We start from the raw sequence: 19,399 nt of genomic DNA on the forward strand, positions 1-19,399 counted from the left end.
CATTTTTAAAAATTTGGATTATTTGGATAAAATGGAGTCTAAGGGAGACAGCCATTCCGTAATTCGGAGCTTTCTGGATATCGGGTTTCCGGATAAGGGATCCTATACCTGTACTGTACATCAACCAGGCTACAATCTAGACTACTGGCCCATGATTCTCCCTTTTAAACGACTGCTTGTAATTATTATAGAAGTTGTTCATATGCACTAATGTTGTTGTGACATACTAACCTAATGCAATGAAAAAGAAAAAACTGGGTGTGAGTGTGGATATTACATATACTGAATCTTTTGGCTGCACCTATGGATTGACCATTAAGAAATATGTTGCTGATATTGCTAAACAATGTATAGAGTTTATACTATACTGCTTGGAACTCTGGCCTATACTGTCAAGATAAAGAAGGTGACACTGAATTGATGTATATTTTTTTTTATACATTTGAATAATGAAAGCGATAAATAATTGTTCAGCTAACTATAACAAATGGACTACAATCCCACATTCCATTTACATTGTATTGACATGAGTTCAGATCTATTGTGATTTTTTTTACTATTTTTGAAGCACCAGCATATTTCACAGTACTGTACAATTGGTTTTAGAAGATGTGCCGATATTAATTGTAAAAAAATAAAGTGATGGCCCAACTGGAATTAAGAGTAAAACTTTAAAGAATTAGAAGTACCAATGATTAGCACAGGTAATTGTGATCACTGCTAGGGAGTTAACAGCCAATAAGTCTGATATTTGTGACAGAGACAGTATATGTGGAAAAACATTTACCTACTTTGCAACAATATTATATGTTACAAAGATGTTCCATGACTATATAAAGCCACAAAGCCTCCTTTGTGGTGATTTTTTATAGGTCAATGTACTCCTTGGCAACATCTTTAATCTTTACATTTAAAGTAGGGTGTACATTATTTATTATAATAGACATTTTCAGTACATTGTGTGACATAGACTATGTGCCTGCAGCGCTTAAAAATGAGTCTAATACTGTATAATATCATATAATATCAATATATTGTCAGCAATTCCCAGTTCATTTTACATTCATCCAAAACAGATCAGATTTAGTACTGGACTCATTATACCGAATGTATTATGTATGTTGATGTTACCTAAATTAGACCTCCATTTGTTTGCCTGTGCCATTACTCTGGAGTCACAATAACTAATTCTCATGTATGATTTCCTGTGACTGCCATTATTTGTTTTTAGCTGACCTGTTTACTATAGCTACATTGCGTTGGCATTGTTTTTTTTTCTTTTTTGCTGTTTTTTTCCTCCATTCTGCTGTTGAAGAGCATAAATGTTAGTATATAATAGGAAACCACTGTATTCATTTAGATTATTCTTATGACATAGTTCTGCAGTTTTGAGTAATATTCATTTGTGTCAGGTTCATTTTTAGTACTGACAGATCATGGGGTAGACAAGTCTGTGTGGGCCTTTCTGTAACTATCATCTGGCTAAACAAAGCCACAGAATGTTGTTGAAGAAAAATAGGACTACAGATTGGACATCTTGGAAATGAGCATCTCTGCTTTTTCCATGCTGCTCTTCAGGGCCCATCAAAATGTGTGTGGGGGGGGGGGAGTGAAGATTCAACTATGTACCTCTGAGTTCAACTGGAGGCTGAATGTGGCCTTCCATTGGAATTTTATGATCCACAGTCTGATAAAGGGCTTCATATACATTTTATATGACATCTTTTTGATACAATTTGTCCCTCAGCCATGTATGATGACAAATGTCTTGGCACATTTACACATTTTCACAGCATTGATCTACCATATGAAGCATGTTTGCACCATCCCACTGTAAAGTAGTGAGAATGAGATGCGATAAACATAGTATTAGGTATAAATTTTTCTCTAGTAAAAGTTGAAAATTACTGGATTGCAGTAGTAGATATTCCAAAGCTCACAAGCTTTGGAATATCACTTCACAGTACAGGTATGGAATCCATTATCAAGAAAGCTGAGAATTATGGGAAAGCCGTCTCCCATAGACTTCATTTTATTCAAATAATGCAAATTTAAAAAAAAAAAAAAAAAAAAAAAAGGATTTCCTTTTTCTCTGTAATAATAAAACAATACCTTGTACTTGATCCAAACTAAGATATAATTAATCCTTGTTGGAAGCAAAAACAGCCTATTGGGTTTATTTAATGTTTAAATGATTTTCTAGTAGAAGGTATAAAAATCCAAAATGCATAAGGGCCCATTATCTTGAAAACCCCAGGTTCCAAGCATTCTGGATAATAGATCCCATACATGTACTACTATTCTATGGCAGACCTTAATAGCATTCATTTTAGAGAACCCAGGAGCTTCACATTGTTGGCTAGAAAAAATATTTAGGGGAAGGTAATTGCATTTCTGTTACCCTTTAATTCTAATCAATTAAATATTTATGGTACTTTTAGTTATAAATATATTTTATGGAGTCAATTGATAAACAAATAATTGTAAATTAAACTTTCCATTTGGACTTATTCTCCAGAACATGGCCGTGGTGAAATCTTTATTTGTAATCCTAACTTAGTAACTGTATAGTGAACCAAGACTCATTATGGAATTTACACAGTTGCCTAAATGTAGCCTGTCACTTAAAAAATGAAGGTTACCAACTGTTTGAACAGACATTCTGTCAATAACACTGAATTGTAGATTTAATCATTTTGTCCCTTCTGTTTTAAACTATCGTTTGCTCAGCCTGGGCATTTCGTTTTCCTGGTGTTGCTCAGGAACAATGCAAAAGAAACTTCCTTTCTACCATAGTAACAAGCTTAGAGCTGTGCCTTTCAAAGTTTAAACTTGTTTGGATGTCTAAAATATGCAGTTCGTAGTTCGTTGAGTATACAATAGTAGACTTCGTACTATTGTATACCTAAAATACTGCAAAATTGGTGACCCAGTTTACTTTTAATTTTACCTTTCTATTAAATGAGTAATCATTCTGTTCATGTTGCATTGCTTCCCTAGCTTCTATAAATTACTCACTGACAATGTTTTGATACAGTATGTTCTCTTGTTATTTGTTTTCATAACAAAAAATGTTAGTTAAAAAGTTTACATTTTAATTAATAATTTAATCATTTAACAAAACAAAAAAGCTGGGGATCTCATAGAGAAGAATAAAAGACAAGAGACCACCAATTAGACTTGAGGCACAGAACAGTCACCGGAAGCAATGCAAATGACAGTGAGGCTTGAATGTCGGAATTCCTTTAAAAATGGCTTGGACAGGTATAAGATCCAAGGCTATGGATAGTTATAGTGATTGACATAGATAGATAGACAGATAGATTGGTCGATAGATAGATAGATGATTGGTAGATAGATGATAGATCAATTGATACAGTAGATAGATAGATAGATAGATAGATAGATAGATAGATGATTGGTAGATAGATAGATAGATAGATAGATAGATAGATAGAGAGATATAGATAGATAGATAGATAGATAGATAGATGATAGATAGATAGATTGATAGATTGATGATAGATCAATTGATAGATAGATAGATAGATAGATAGATGATTGGTAGATAGATAGATAGATAGATAGATATATGCTAGATAGATAAATATAGAGATATAGATAGATAACAGATAGATAGATAGAACATTTTTACCTAATGTTAAAGTTGATCGGGGTATATGGAAGGGTTGAACTTGATCAACTGTTGTGTTTTTTTAGTCAAATTTACCAAGTAATAATATAAGTCAAAATAATTAGTCTGTATTAATGTAATGAACATAGAAAAGATATGAAGGCAAATGCATGGATATGTTTGTTGTATCTCTGGAGTTATATAAAAGTTATATAAACAAACACACTCAAAATCATACATATTGGTCAGAAAACTTCTTGAACTAAAAATACTCAAAATACTACAACCAGTCAGCTGAAAACAGCACATATGCATTTATACAATTCATTGGCTGCATCTGCCTTTTCAAATATTTTGCAAAAGGTACATGCTGATGTTTGAAATAAAACAGTCAGCAAAATGCAACCAGAATACTGGATCCTCCACAATTTTGGCCAAATACCAAACCAAATCTGAAATGTAATATGATTATTTATATGTGGACAGAGTAAAAAAAAAATTCGCCTTCAGATGTCAGATTTGGTTGAGGGTTGGGACAGATCCAGATCTATAAAACAAGTTCTCTATAATAGGATTATCAATAGCCAATAAGGATTAAACCCCATAGAATTAAAACTGTCAAAAGAAATCAAAGACAAACTTTAAATAGAATTGAGACAAAGCAGCTATGGTTACATATTTGTAAATGCAGTTGAAAGTATATTAGAGGGGTTAAAGTATAGGGTAATCTAAGACTCTTGTTACTGTTGGAATTCAGAGCTCATTTTACTATATACAATCTACCAGATTGATTTGGAGAAGTGATATTGTATAAATGATGTTGGGATTATGTGAGTATGATTACGTGATCATGTGTTTATGCAATTCCAGATCCTAGTGACTTTAGATAAAGGAGAGGAGGGAGGAGTGTCTGCATGTATGTGCGCTTACCTGTTGTTATGCAATGATGGCTGTGAGCCAGGGAGAAGAACAAACTGAGAGGAATCATATACTGTTGCTAGGATACCGTGCTAGTATTGTGGGAGCTCACTATTACTGTAGTTCAAAAAAAGACTTAAAAAAAGTAGAAAAGGAGATTAACATGTGAAGTGGACAGGTATGGGATCTGTTATCCAGAATGCTCGGGACTTGTGGTTTTCCAGATAATGGATCTTTCCGTAATTTGGATCTTCATACCTTAAGTCTACTAGAAAATCAGTTAAACATTATATGAACTATGAACCCAATAGGCTGGTTTTTGCTTCCAATAAGGATTAATTATCTTTAAAGCTGGCCATAGACGCAAAGATCCGATCGTGCGAACCCTCAATTCGTACGATTTTTGGACCGTGTGGAGAGTTCCGACATTATTCGTCCCAGAGAGATCGTCATTTGGTCAATCAGCCAGGTTAAAAGATTTCTGTCGGCTGCCGATCGGACGATTTTAGTTATGTCACTAGCTTTGTTGGACCTAACTTTCGTACGATTGCTGTCAGGGGCAGAACATCGGCTGATCTGTTCTTTTACTACTTTATTTGATCGGAATGGTTAGTGGCAGGTCGGGAGATGGGGAAGTCTGATCATTTGAGGATTCCCATTTGCATCTATGGCCAGCTTTCGTTTGGATCAAGTACAAGGTTCTGTATTATTACTACAGAGAAAAAGGAAATCATGGTTAAAAATTCTAAACATTTTATTAAAATGGAGTCTATGGGACAGATTTACGAAAGGGCGAAGTGGCTGTCGCTAGTGAAAATTCGACATAAATCCAATCCGCAGGGACATTGGCAATTCACTAACAGGCGCAGACGACAATTCGCTAGCGAAAGAGACAGTCACAAGCGTTTGTTCGCGACTTTTCGCTCAGGCAAATAGTCGTTGCTTCGCAAACTCACTAAAGTGTGGATTTTACTGAACATTATCTGTTTCGCCAGAGTTGACTTCCCCACCTCAGAGCAGGCAAACTGCTAAAATGAAGCTAGATCTTCCTCAATCTTATGTCACTTACATCATATCCTGTCTGCCGAAAATGCATTAAAGTTGAAAAAACACTGGCGACTTTTTTTTTTTAAAGCAGGATTGCCTGCAAAAGTCTTAACTTGGGTCAACATTTTGCCCCAGACATTTGAGGGCCATGAAGCATTCATTTTACAGTGGGCTCATGTCTAGGGCGTTTTTGTCTTTTTTAAGGTTCCTTAAACATTTGTACTAAAAAGGGCCACTTCAAACATTTGCACCAACATCTCTAATATATACGTCCATACAACTTTAATGTACCGTCCTATTCAAATTGACCTAAGCGTAAAGTCACTAAAAGTCACCAGCGTTCGGCACCCAGGACACAACTTTGCATTTTAGTGATTTAGTGTAGTGGTAACGAATTTGCGCCTGGCGAAGTGGCGTGCGAAGTGTTAAACGGTCACTGGAGACCTTTAGTAAATCTGCCCCTATGGGAGATGGCTTTCCTGTAATTAGGAGCTTCCTGGATAACAGGTTTCTGCATAATGGATCCCACACCTGTAGTTTTGCCTTTATGTCTATATACAGTATGGAGCAATGCTAATAGTGTTCATTTGTGTTCTGTTTTTAAATTCCATGTTTCTCATGTGCATATTGATTATAAATACAGATTGTTAAAAGACCAACAACTTCGACGCTTCTATTTATTATGTTGTGTAAGTTTGAATGTGATTGTATTCTTATGTAACAGACAGGACTGGAGAAAAGGACTATCATTGTGCCTGTTCTCCCTGCTGACAATGGGTAGCTCTGTGAATTCTGAATTTAGCTCCCTGCCCTTTCAGTAGTGCACCAGTAAGGGTTGGTGCTTTCCTTGTTATAATTAGTTGACAGTAATTTCTGTTTGACCCCATGTCTCAGTATTACGGAGAAGCAGAATGTGTCCACCGACATCTGCAGGCTTGAGCAGTCCTCTTAGTAGGTAGATTTTTCTGACCTCAGTTCTCGATCCCTAAGGTGCATGGGGACTTCTTCCATTTTTCACTGGTACAGAAGTAAAGGGGTCTTACCTTCCCATATTAGCCATCAATGTTCTCTGTTTAGCCCCTTTCAAAGTTTACTGTAAAACAATGACGGGACCTTTCCCTCACACACTGCAAATGTGCCCACCGGTTTGGCTTCAGCATTTGTTTTAGAAGTGCTGCTTGATCCCTCATCCGTAAGGCACATGGAGAAAAAATACATTTGCAGAATCAATGTCTCAGGGATCAATAAGCCATGAAATTAAAATTAAAGGCAGCAGCATTGTATTTCTTTCATATTGATGCCGATTTTTGTCTTGTACATATTGAAATGAAGCAAATCGCATCATTGCCAATGAGTGTATACAATAATTAACAGGCAAATACATTTCTCTAGGGGTTTACAGCACGTGCTACCATTCCTTCAACTGATCTGTGACCATTGCCTATTGATTTTATGTGCACATCTACTGTATGTTGAATGCGGCTGTACATTCAGTAGTACACTTTCATTCTTTACATAAACAGTTTGAAGTGTACTTCATCAGCCTTCGTTTTTTTTTGGATTACCCTTGGGTAATGTGCAGTCTCAGTTAGAAAACATATCTCCCAGATGGAGAGGAGATTATGAGATGGATTTTTGAGTATAAATCCTCTGATTCTGACCTGAAAGGACTCTGTGTAAGCATTTTGGCCTCTTTCAGTTTTATTTCTCTTTGTGGTATAGAATTGATCATTTTGGCTGCTGAAGACATATGACTTGTGCCTGATTTGTTGCGATCCTGTTCTGCACACTGTAATTAATGCACAATTGCCACACAGCCACCTCCTCGTGCAAGTTGTATTGTGTTGCCCAGCATACCCATGGGAAGCTATTAAATAACAGTACAAGCTGCAGTTGACTTGTTTTTAATTCTGTGTCTTTTACAGTTCCGTATGCATGTAGTTATGGTTAAAACTGAGCTTGCTACTGTATAAGCTGCTGTTTATTAAAGCATCATGCTTTCTACTGCATTACTGGAAAAATATTAGTCAAAACATGTCAGTATTCACTGGATGACTTTATTAGGTATTCAGGGTGTTGAAACAATGTTAGTTACTAGAGGTTTTCACATGGTCACCATATGTGTTTTGGCTAGCTCTAGGTGTTCAGGTGGATGGCAGCGGTGGGGTACCCTTACAAAGTTGCTGATTACACAGTAAGTGGGGTTATTTACTAAACCTCAAATTTATCTGAGAAAGAGAAACATTGCCAGCACACGGTTTGCCTTTTTAAAAATAATTATTACAAAAAATGAGGTGTTAGTACCATACTTTGGACAAAATATGTAAGCTCACATGCCACATCAAGGCCCCTCATTGTACATTGACGTGGCACGTGAGCTTACATATTTTGGCCAAAGTGTGATCCTAACTCCTCATTTTTTGTAATAATTATGTTTAAAGGCAAACCGTGCGCTGGCAATTTCTCTCTTTGTGTACAAATATTAACTTTTTATCTTTTATAGCAGCTGGACAACTTCAGATTGTGGGTTAGACCGAGCTCTGGCACAATGGTGTTTATAGCAGCTGGTTAACACCACAGCGTGGGTTAGACCGAGCACTGGTGATTTTTTCCTGTGTCTCAAATTTATCTGGTTGGGCTTTTTGGGGCAAAAACTCTTGTGGAAAGATTTTAGCGATTTGGGTTTTTCGCTCGATTGTGTTGAGTTTTTATTGTGATCTGATTAAATTTAGTTTTTGTATTAATTAATACTCTAAAATTGGGCATGGGAGTTTGGTTGTGGTTTTTTTTAATAAAATATGAGATAAATTCTGATTTTAGTAAATAACTCCTAAAGGCTTTAACACAGGGGCCGATTTGGGGATATTTAGTCGCTTGGCGACTAATCGGCTCTTCTTCTGGTCGACAATCTCCCCGAAGTGCAATCTCCCCAAACTGCCTTCCGCCTGCTAAAATGAAAAATCGCCTGCGGCAATGCACTCGCGGTGCTTCGATTTCCGGTTTCCTCGTGAGGCAACTTCAGGCGACTTTGGAAATCAAAGCACAGCGAGTGCATTGCCGCAGGCAATTTTTCATTTTAGCAGGCGGAAGGCAGTTTGGGGAGATTGCCGCCCTGAAGGAGAGGTGATTAGTTGACAGGCGACTAAATCTCCCCGAACCTGCCCGTGTGCTAAAGCCTTTAGGGTAAGGGCACACTGGGTACTTCGGGGAGATTTAGTCACCTGGCGACTAATCGCCTCGACTTTGCGGCCCCGAACACCTTCCCTCACTCTGCGCATGGCTAAAATGAAAAATCGCCGGCGCTAATCACACGCGGCGATTCATTTTCCGAAGTTGCCCACCTTTGGATGTCACTTCATCAGGGCATTAATAAGAGACAGGGTATATAAATGTTTCGCATGTGCACAGCCAAAGAGGCTTATGCACAAAGATAGTTACATTTTACTAGACTATTGCAGTTTCAGATAATGAAATCAAACATCTGATTGGTTTCTATTGGTTACAGGGCTTTAGAGCATGTTGATGTTTAATCCTTCGTTTATATAGATGCACATCTACATCTGCTTTTGCATGTAATGTGTATTCTTAATCACTAAGCAATGTATACCAGTGTAGGGTAATGAATCATTATTACATTGAGGCTAGCTGTTCTAAATGAATGGATTTGGATAACCATGAAATGGAATTTAGAGGTCATTATTCTAAAAATAAACAAAAATCACTATCTATTTACTGCACTCAGCCAGTGCCTTGCATTTGGGTATTTAAATAGTCACTTTCTTTAACCCCTTGCCTCCAAAATGCTTTTTAAGCTGGGCATAGACACAGCTCTGATCGTACGAATCCTTGAAAATGTGAAGTGGACAGGTATGGGACCTGTTATCCAGAATGCTCGGGACTTGCAGTTTTCCGGATAACAGATCCTTCTGTAATTTGGATCTTCATACCTTAAGTCTACTAGAAAATCAGTTAAACATTATATGAACCCAATAGGCTGGTTTTTGCTTCCAATAAGGATTAATTATCTCTAAAGCTGGCCATAGACGCAAAGATCTTATCGTACGAACCCTCGATTCACTCGATTGTCGGACCGTGTGCGGAGAGTCCCGACATTTTTCGTCTGGCAGAGATCAGTCGTTTGGTCGATCGGACAGGTTAAAAGATTTCTGTCGGCTGCCGATAATATCTCTGCGTGTATTGCCGATCGTACAATTTTCAGAGGGAGACTGTCACTAGTTTTGGTTGGACATAGATATCGTACGATTGCTGTCAGGGGCAGAACATTGCTGATCTGTTCTTTTCTACTTTATTTGATCTGAATGGTGAGTGGCAGGTCGAGAGATGGGTAAGTCTGTTCGTACTTTGATTCGTATGATCGGATCTTTGCGTCTGTGGCCAGCTTTAGTCTAAGACCATTAATCTGTTATCTAGAATGCTCGGGACCTGGGGTTTTCTGGATAACGGATCTTTGCATAATTTGGATCTTTACACCTTAAGTCTAGTAGAAAATAATGTAAACATTAAATAAACTCAATAGGCTGGTTCTGCTTTCAATAAGATTAATTATATCTTAGTTTGGATCAAGTACAAGCTACTGCTTTATTATTATGGAGAAAAAGAAAATTGTTTCTAAAAATTTGTATTATTTGGATAAAATGGAGTCTATAGGAGACGACTGTCCTCCCCATAATTCAGAGCTTTCTGGATAACAGGTCCCATACCTATATTTGTTTAAATGAACTCTATGGGGGATGACCTTCACATAATTCAGAGCTTCCTGGATAAAAGGTTTCCGAATAAGCAATCCCAAACCTTTTATTATTTAAACAGACGCTGTTTTTGGTATTGTATTATGTAATAGTTAAACAATTGTTTTCCCTGTAGCCATTTTGTCTTACATCTGGGGATATACAGGCTGATGGTGAGACAAATAATATGACAACTTCAACTGATATCCATCTGCATGTAAATATGTAAGCAAATAAATTTGAATTTATTAGAAATGGAAGAAAATGCCTGATTATAAAGAAAATATATTAAAAAGGAACCCATACATAACACACCAATACTAATACACTTTCCCATCATCCACCCATATATTCAGTTTATTATCAATGACTTTTCTCAGAAGAACCCACTTTTAAATTCCCTATGTGGCATTTGTACTAATTTGAACATGTTATTTTTACCTCCTAGATAATCTGGCTCCAATTAATTACATCTCAAGTTCTGTGGTTCGGAGCAGTTGCTGCATTCTATGTACTGTGCAGATGATTTTCTATAACAAGCAGGGGATATTGGCTCCTGCCCACAGACGCTGCTACAGAATATATACAAAAAGTTAAGAATTTCATTTTTAGAATATGCCCTTTGATAAAGGAACAGTTCTTTGCTTTTTAACAAGCAGCCAAAGGAACATTTTTTATGTAACTAATAAAGCATATTAGAACATTGTTTTCTTGGATTTATTCATGATACATAGTAATTGCCCATATTACATAAATATAGCACAGATACATTTTCATATACCTTATGTTGTGTTTCACTGTCGCTAATATTGTGCCATTCACAGTATTACTTAGGGGCAGATTTATTAAGGGTCGAATTGAAATCCGAATTTTAGATTTTTTTATGGTCAAAACTGTCAAATTCGACTAGGGAATTATCCAAACTCGATTGAAGTTTTTTTTTAAAAAAATTCAAATTCGATTTTTGAGATTTATCATACTCTGGACGTTTCAGAATTTAAATTTGACTATTCACCACCTAAAACCAGCCGAATTGCTGTATAAGTCAATAGGAGAGGTCCAGGGATCAATTCGGAAATGTTTGCAGCCTTCCTGACATTCAAGTTTTTTACGGAGAAAAAACTTGAATCAAGTTTGATCAAATTCGATTCTAATCGGATTTGATTTGAAAATCTATAAAATGTATTTATATTTTTCTTCTGACCGAATAAATACAACTTTTCACCTTTGCATCAAAGAGGTGCTGCAGTGATATTCTTTCTACCGTTATCAAGGATAACACACACACACACAAATAAACACACACACAAATACACACATACACGCAAGCAAGTAAGCACAATCTATTAAGCATTAAGGGGTAAATACTTGTAACCAAAGATGCAGTTTTTTGATCAAATAACTGAAATTTGCCTTTTATTTCTACGAGATCGGTTACTCTACATTTACACCTGTTAGTGGCCCTTTAAAGAGAAAATGACTTGGCTCGACTGGATCATTCTATGTGCAAGGGGAGGAATGCTATTGTGTAGTGTAGAATTCCTTGGCTTTTCTCTTTTCTATCGCTGGGCATTGCTCTGCTCACTTTCTCCACATCAAGCAAAGGTTATTGTCTGAGTTCCTGCCCATAATAGCACTTTGTATTGAACGAAATTTAAACAATGCCTTCATACACTGCTATGGATTGTACTGAATTAAAACCCAGTCATTGCTGGCACCAGTTTGGTTATTTAAAAGAAACATGATACATGAAATCCATTAACTACATAAGCGACGACTAAAGAGAGAAAAAAAAAAGAAACCAAAACACGGCACAGAAGTAATTCAATAGGGCTCACATGCACAGCAACAGCATTTCACACTGCAGGACCTTCCCTCCATATGCTGCGAACACTGGCTCTGTATTGGAAAGCATTCCCCTCCCTGCTCCATTTACATGCATAACTGGCCTAGTAGGTGTAAAAATAGACAGGCCGTGCCTGAATTGGAAATGGTCACTGACTGATGCCTGCAGTTGCTGGAATGAATTCTCAGAGAGAAAGAGGGAGAGAAATTCCACCCAGCAAAGAGGTACAGCTTGTGAGTGATACCCTGCTTAGCAGAGAAGTCTTCACTGTCTGTGTGGATTAGTGGCTCCGGCTGAGACAGAGAAGACCACACAAATTTGTCTTGGATAGTTATGGGTAATGCACCACTTTGCCAGGCCTGCCATACAGAAAAAATAGATGCACAAGGCAATATTCCTGATCCAGACAAAATGCCTGACTACTATGTCTTCATTAGTGATGGAAGTAAAGAGCAGGAGGTTGTGGTAAGTTCAGTATTATGCAGGTGGAACAGGAGTGGGTTGCATCCAATTGCAGGTTTTACATCATGCAGTGATGCCATGCTAGGACATGATCAGAGAAATACATATAAGTAATCTAGAAACGTTTTTATTTCATAGTGCCCATCCTGTCCATCCAAACACGTAGAATACATACATTATTTCACCAGAACTAGTGCAGTTCCTAACATTCACTCATAAATGGAAGGTTGTCCCAATATTAGTGGAGAGGTATTCCACGTGCGTTCCCCCCGCATCACATACAAGCACTTACACGTGGGAGTATCTGCTATCTCAAAGCCAGAGATGTTAAATCTACAGAAAGATGATAGAACATAGGTATAGAACAGGTGCTAATAGGATGCAAATCTTAAAGCAGTTGTTGACCTGTAATGAACTGTGTGAGTTGTATTTCAGCAGCTAGTGGATGGTAAACATCCTTGATATTTTTCTCTGTGTTGTATATAGATCTATGTCCTGACTGATATCCTAGTTTAGACATTTTTCCTGGACTCCAGGTGCGGGTGGAATAGTCTTCTAGTACATATGGTGGGGACTATACAGTAAAGGATGTAGAATCAGTAGATCTTTCAAGCCACCATGAAGGCCTTGGTTTGTTTTTGTCTTCAGTTTATCAATGGGAACCGGATATGCTGCACATCTGTGTACTAATCCAGTGAAGTTATTTTTTTCCAAGGACACCTTTGTGATCTCTACTTTTGGCTGCTCCGCATGCATTCCTGATTATTGCATAAAATAGCCTATGATTGCCATGCATTTTGCTAAAAGTTTGCTTTGTGTAGGCTTTATTCTTTTGCAATTGAAAGTCAAAGACTAATTTTTGTTCAAAAAAAAAAAAGGCCCTCACTTCCAATACAACCATATATCTGACCAATGCGATTGTGTGCCATTCTATAGTTTTGGGGAACTGTTTTCCAGTCGAGAACAATCTAAGGTGGCATAGCCCTCTTATAGGTACATAGAAACATAGGAATTTCATTCACTGTGGTTGCCAAACATTTTGTGAATTAGGGTTTCCTTGTCCTTTAAGATTGCTAGAATTAGACTACAGACTCCTTTTTGGAGTTATTGGAGAATCAATAACTGCTCCGATTTCAGCGTGTATGACTACAGGGGGATTATTAACCAATGGGTTCACAGCATCTTTCTCCTGGTGAATTTCAGTACAAGTATATATCATGATAATAGATTCTGTCTATATCTGTTATTGTTATTAATTTGAGAGGTTTCAGATTTCTGTGACCCTCTGATGGATAAGTTTCGTTGCTTATGTTTGTACTGTATGCCATAAGGGCTTTTACTAGAGGTCACAGCCAATGAGACAATGACTGTGAATCAAGTGATAAGCATTTCATACTCAAACTTGCATTCTTAAGTTTGTAATTTGTAATTGACCCTACATTTCTGTAGTATAGGTATAATGCCTCTCTTCCAATCTGAATATACAATATTTAGACAATAGACAAGCAGAATGAATAAAGAGAATCAAAGGACTATTATTAGCACTTGTCTTCATTAAGTGAATTTGACATTGACTTACAATATGGAAACAGTGTAAATGTAAATTGAAAGTGACTAGCAGCTGCAGATTCCTTTCTGTTCTTGTGGTGCAAGACGCAAAGTTTGCTACTGACCCATAGCAATTGATCAGCTGGTAACCTTTACTGTTTGAAACAAAACATCTGGTTTATTTGGTGGGTTACTGGCCATGAAGTAAGCTTTGTGCCTGTTATTACCAACTTTATTTGTTTGGTCAGTGGCTGCTGCAAGGTGAAAATTCTACCTTTGGAACTGAGTGTCTTAACCATTGGAAGAGTGTAGTTATGGTACCAGTCATAACAAACATTTTGCCAAGATCTATTAAATAAGCAGTTTATTAATTATTAACCTAAAAAACACCTTTGCTCAAAATTCATTAAAATTATAGTCTGCCTATTCTGGTACAAAAATGCCCTGGTACAAAAATGTTTCCCTACCACATAAAAGACTTCACCCTTGTCCAGTGTTATCCTAGTAAATAATTATTATTCTAACTGCAATAAAATAAATAAAGTGCTTATGTTTATTGGTTGCTAGGAATTTTTATATAACTTATAACAGCATGCAGCATCTGTTCTGGTGAATGGAAAGCTGGGAAAAACAGACATCATGGACACAAAAAACGATTTTTTAATTACAGAAGGAAAAAAAAGCTGCATTTTATGGTGACTGGTGGTATAGATATATAGCATGCAGATATACAGTATGGGTCACATAACCCCACTGTTTCATATACCCATTATAGCCGCTTTTCATCTGTAAAGTTCAAATATTTGTATTATTACCTACAACAATACATTCCACCTAATAACTATATTGTCAAAAATGGTCCGGCAATAAATAATTTTTTTACTCTTGGGCCATGTAAGTGTACGTACTGAGCACACATTGTGCCAGATCCAGCTCAAGGGTTAGCCATGCACATGTCCCTCCAAGGACAATTTTGAATTTGCTGCCACTGTATAAAGAGGGCTAATAAATAAAAATAGTAATATTATATATAAATACTGGACCCACCAATAGCAGGATGATCCAACAGTAAGTTCACTCCTTCCACTTTCTGCATGCTGCAGATTTAACCTTGGGTTCACCATAACGTCCTATGGTACCTTGTATACCTAGATTATTCTAAGCCCCTGAGCTAATAGTTCTGCATATTCAATTAAAAAAGCAATAAACTGTGTTGGGGAAGAGGACAAGTTTTGCCTTTTTTCCAGAAGCAACTGGCATGTGTAGGTCTGTGCTTGCTTGTGCTAGTTAGATTCCAGTAGGCGTAGCATAGCTGAGACTCTCTCGTCTTTCTCTAGTGCTACAGTTTTTTCCGCCTACAGATCTCTGTATTTGAAATGGTTCCGTCCTTGCCTGTTCAAATTTGTTTTGTCTTATTAAAGATGAACATGTTTCATGATAATATTTAATATAGGTTATGTTGAGGGAAATCTCTGAACGATTTGAAAATGTTTTATATGAATCCAAGCAGATTTTTATGGTTTGTCTTTCTTTAAGATATGTTCCTTCTGGTGAGACAAATTTAATATAATGCCCCTTATAATTATACAATGCACATGTGATGCACAGAAAGGAGCATAGCCATGAAAATTCCTTCTGTCTCAAAATAATGTATAACAGACCGCAGACGTGTGCTTTTGTATTTCACTGCTCCATGAGAAATTGTTTCCTTAATTTTACAGGTACATGTACAAGGTACACACAGGGGCCGATTCACCAAGGGTCGAATATCAAGGGTTAATTAACCCTCGATATTCGACTGGGAATTAAAATCCTTCGACTTCGAATATCGAAGTCGAAGGATTTTAGCGCAAATAGTTCGATCGAACGATCAAAGGAATAATCGTTCGATCGAACGATTAAATCCTTCGAATCTAACGATTCGAAGGATTTTAATCCAATGATCGAAGGATTATCCTTCGACCAAAAAAACTTAGGAAAGCCTATGGGGACCTTCCCCGTAGGCTAACATTGACTTCGGTAGCTTTTAGATGGCAAACTAGGGAGTCGAAGTTTTTTCTTTAAAGAGACAGTACTTCGACTATCGAATAGTCGAACGATTTTTAGTTCGAATCCTTCGATTCGAAGTCGTAGTCGAAGGTCGAAGTAGCCCATTCAATGGTCGATGTATCCCAAAAAACACTTCGAAATTCGAAGTTTTTTTACTTCGAATCCTTCACTCGAAGTTAGTGAATCGGCCCCTAAGCTTAAGCTTTAAATATATAAAAAAAGAGTAACTGTGATTTGTTGGTTTTGGAAGTATTGTGTGTACTATACTGAAAAGGGGAAATTAAAAAAAGTCATAGAAATTAAAGGGGTGATAAATAACAAATCCACTGTTATCACTTAGATAATATGAGGCATGTCCCATGCCTCATATTATTGGCATGAAGTATCTTAAGTCTTTGGTGGAATTGCAGTCTCAATTGGAGCAAGTCAGTGGGTCCAGCTAGTTAACCCATGTGTGGGACATGTGGGATTTGCACGAGGACTGTAACCTATGGAATATAGAAGGAAAAACCATCACAACGGGTCTCTTGCAAGTGGGTTTTTACCTTGCGTATTTATTTAGTGAAGGTGATGTAACATTTAGGGGCAAGCCCCTTTGTCAGACTTGCCCCGAAATGTTACATCGCTTGCACTAAATAAATACGTAGGGTTAATCCCGCTTGCAAGAGACCCGTTGTGCCAGTTTTCCCTTGTATATCCTGTTGCTTGGAGGGTGCTGGTCCCTCTGGAGACATTGAGCACTGGGTGAAAACACATATTTCTCATTCCTTATAATGAGAAGTGATCCACAAAAGAAATTTAGAAGAGTTTTTTTTAGTCCAATCTTCCCTAGAGCTGTTGGGTCCCAGGATTGGCTGAGGGTTTCAGTCTGAAGGGTCAGTTAAGGTGGAAACATCTGGAATCCCTGGGTGAATTAAGGTGAGATAGAAGTTATAGAGAGATAGACTTATTTGCTGCCCTAGACATTCCTGCAACCATAACTGAATTACTTATGAAGCAGATTTTCCAGAATGATGTCTGCAACTTTGTTTTTGCCCCCTAACCTAATGCTGGATCTTAAAGGGGTGCTTGAACCAAAACTTCTTGTCCAAATGGAGAATAATGACTGTTCTTTTTTTCAAGATGCCCAGATAATGATAGAAAAAAGGAATTTCAGAGGCAAAGACAATACTGGAACACAAATTAGTCATGCTTAGCTTAATATTAAATCTGTTATAGCCTCTATTTAAATATGTGCAGTCTTGTACTTTTTGCTAAAACCTAGATGGGGACCATTTCTCTTACTGCAGATTTAAATCCTGTCACATTTTGTCAGCACTGATATGGAAAGCAGGTCATTTGGGTAAAAGCTAATGGTAAAATGAGAATGAATATTTCATGTATACATAATAATCGTATCAGTCAGTTGGTTTCTGTTCCAGAAATGGTGTATTTGTTCATAGGCAAAAGCACCACATAAAAAAGATGGCATGAAGTATAATGTAACACACACACAGATATAGAGTCAGATAAAGAACAATCTTCTCGGGTCCCACCACCAACCCTGAAACCATCTGAAACATGGGTTTGTTTTTGCTATGTGCAATGCAATATAACTGTCTTAGAAAGACTATTACATTGCGAAATGTACACTTTAATGCTTATTTAAGCAATTTTTTCCATTTATGACTTTTATCAAATACATTATCCACTAACCCTTTTCTAACCCTTGATTATTAACACCAGAGAATAGTGTATGTTCTAACAGTTAAAGTATATATACAGGTATATAGTATATAATGTGCTCTTTTTTTCTCTTGATGCCCCAGTGTTGCGTTTTATAATCCAACGTCACTTATAAGATTATTTTCCTTTCCTTCCGTAACATTCCCTGTATTTGTGGAGCGATTACACGCTAAACCCCTGCCTGTGACATGTGCTCTGCTCAAGAATGTGAGTTATCTCTGCATCCACTGCACAGCTAGAGACTGTTCTTGATTACTCGCCTTCTCATTGATCTCTTCACAGCTCATGTTGCAGTATCATCACACATTAGCCGACTCCTTCCATTACACACTTCAGACCCTTTCTAAAGACCTTCTTTACTCACTGAGGCATTTGGCTTCACTTGCAGGTACAGAAACTAGGGATGCACTAAATCCACTATTTTGGATTTAGCTGAATTCTAGGGTTGCCAACTTTGCTAATGGCTAAACCCGGACGTGGGGGCAGGCAGACAGCATTGGGGGTGGGGCAGTGATGTAGGAACAGGCATGATGACATCAGAGGTGGGCACAATTATGGTGGTGGAGTTATGACACCGGGGCAAAGCTATTCACTTAGATTACACTGGCTGGATTTCTATCCAGTTTTCGCAATGTTTTTAGTCAACACTGTTCAAACCCCTATCTCTAGCTATATTCTGCTTGATGAGTTAGCCCGATCCTTTAATTACAGGTATAAGATCTATTATACAGAAATTTATCCTGAAAGCTCTGAAATACAGCAATGCTAATTTAGAAATCAACATTTATTTTTGATTGATTAGCTTTTTTTTTTGCATCTGTAATAATAAGAAATGAACTGCAGCCTTTTGGGGGAACGAATACTTTTCTTTCACCTGCCTTACTAATAAAAGCTTTTAGTAATGTTCTGGAACAGTTGCTATTCTAATGCAGTTCTCTAACTTCTGTTTTAGTATATTGTTTTTGTTACAGAAAAAATATTAACTTTCTGAGACAATTTGCAATTGGTTTTAATTTTGTATTATTTGTGGTTGTTATTTAGCTTTTTATTCAGCAGCTCTCCAGTTTGCAGTTTCAGCAATCTCGTTGCTAGTATCAAAATTGCCCTAGCAACAATGCATTGATTTGAAGAAGAGACTGGAATTTGAATAGTAGAGGGACTGGATTGAAAGATGACTAATAAAAAGTAGTAATAACAATACATATGTTTTTTAGATGGGGTCAATGACTATTTATAAGCTGTAAAGAGAAGGCAAAAAAACATAAACAATAATGAAGACCAATTTAAAAGTTGCTTAGAATTGACCATTCTATAACATACGGTGAACCATCCATTTCGGCAAAAAAAAATTATTTTGTTACTTTTCACTACAATTTTCCTCCTTGCGAGGAAATATTACGTTATGTTTTTGTTAAAAATATA

The 19,399-nt window shown here is 37.0% G+C and overlaps 1 protein-coding gene across 39 annotated transcripts in view; it reads left to right on the top strand.

Annotated features, from left to right (window-relative positions):
- Window positions 1-19,399, top strand: part of LOC108710308 (ankyrin-2) — a 292,137-nt gene that overhangs the window by 163,039 nt on the left and 109,699 nt on the right. The window lies entirely within an intron of this gene.

The sequence above is a fragment of the Xenopus laevis genome, chromosome 1L (assembly GCF_017654675.1).
Source record: "Xenopus laevis strain J_2021 chromosome 1L, Xenopus_laevis_v10.1, whole genome shotgun sequence".
NCBI classification, from domain to species: Eukaryota; Metazoa; Chordata; class Amphibia; order Anura; family Pipidae; genus Xenopus; species Xenopus laevis.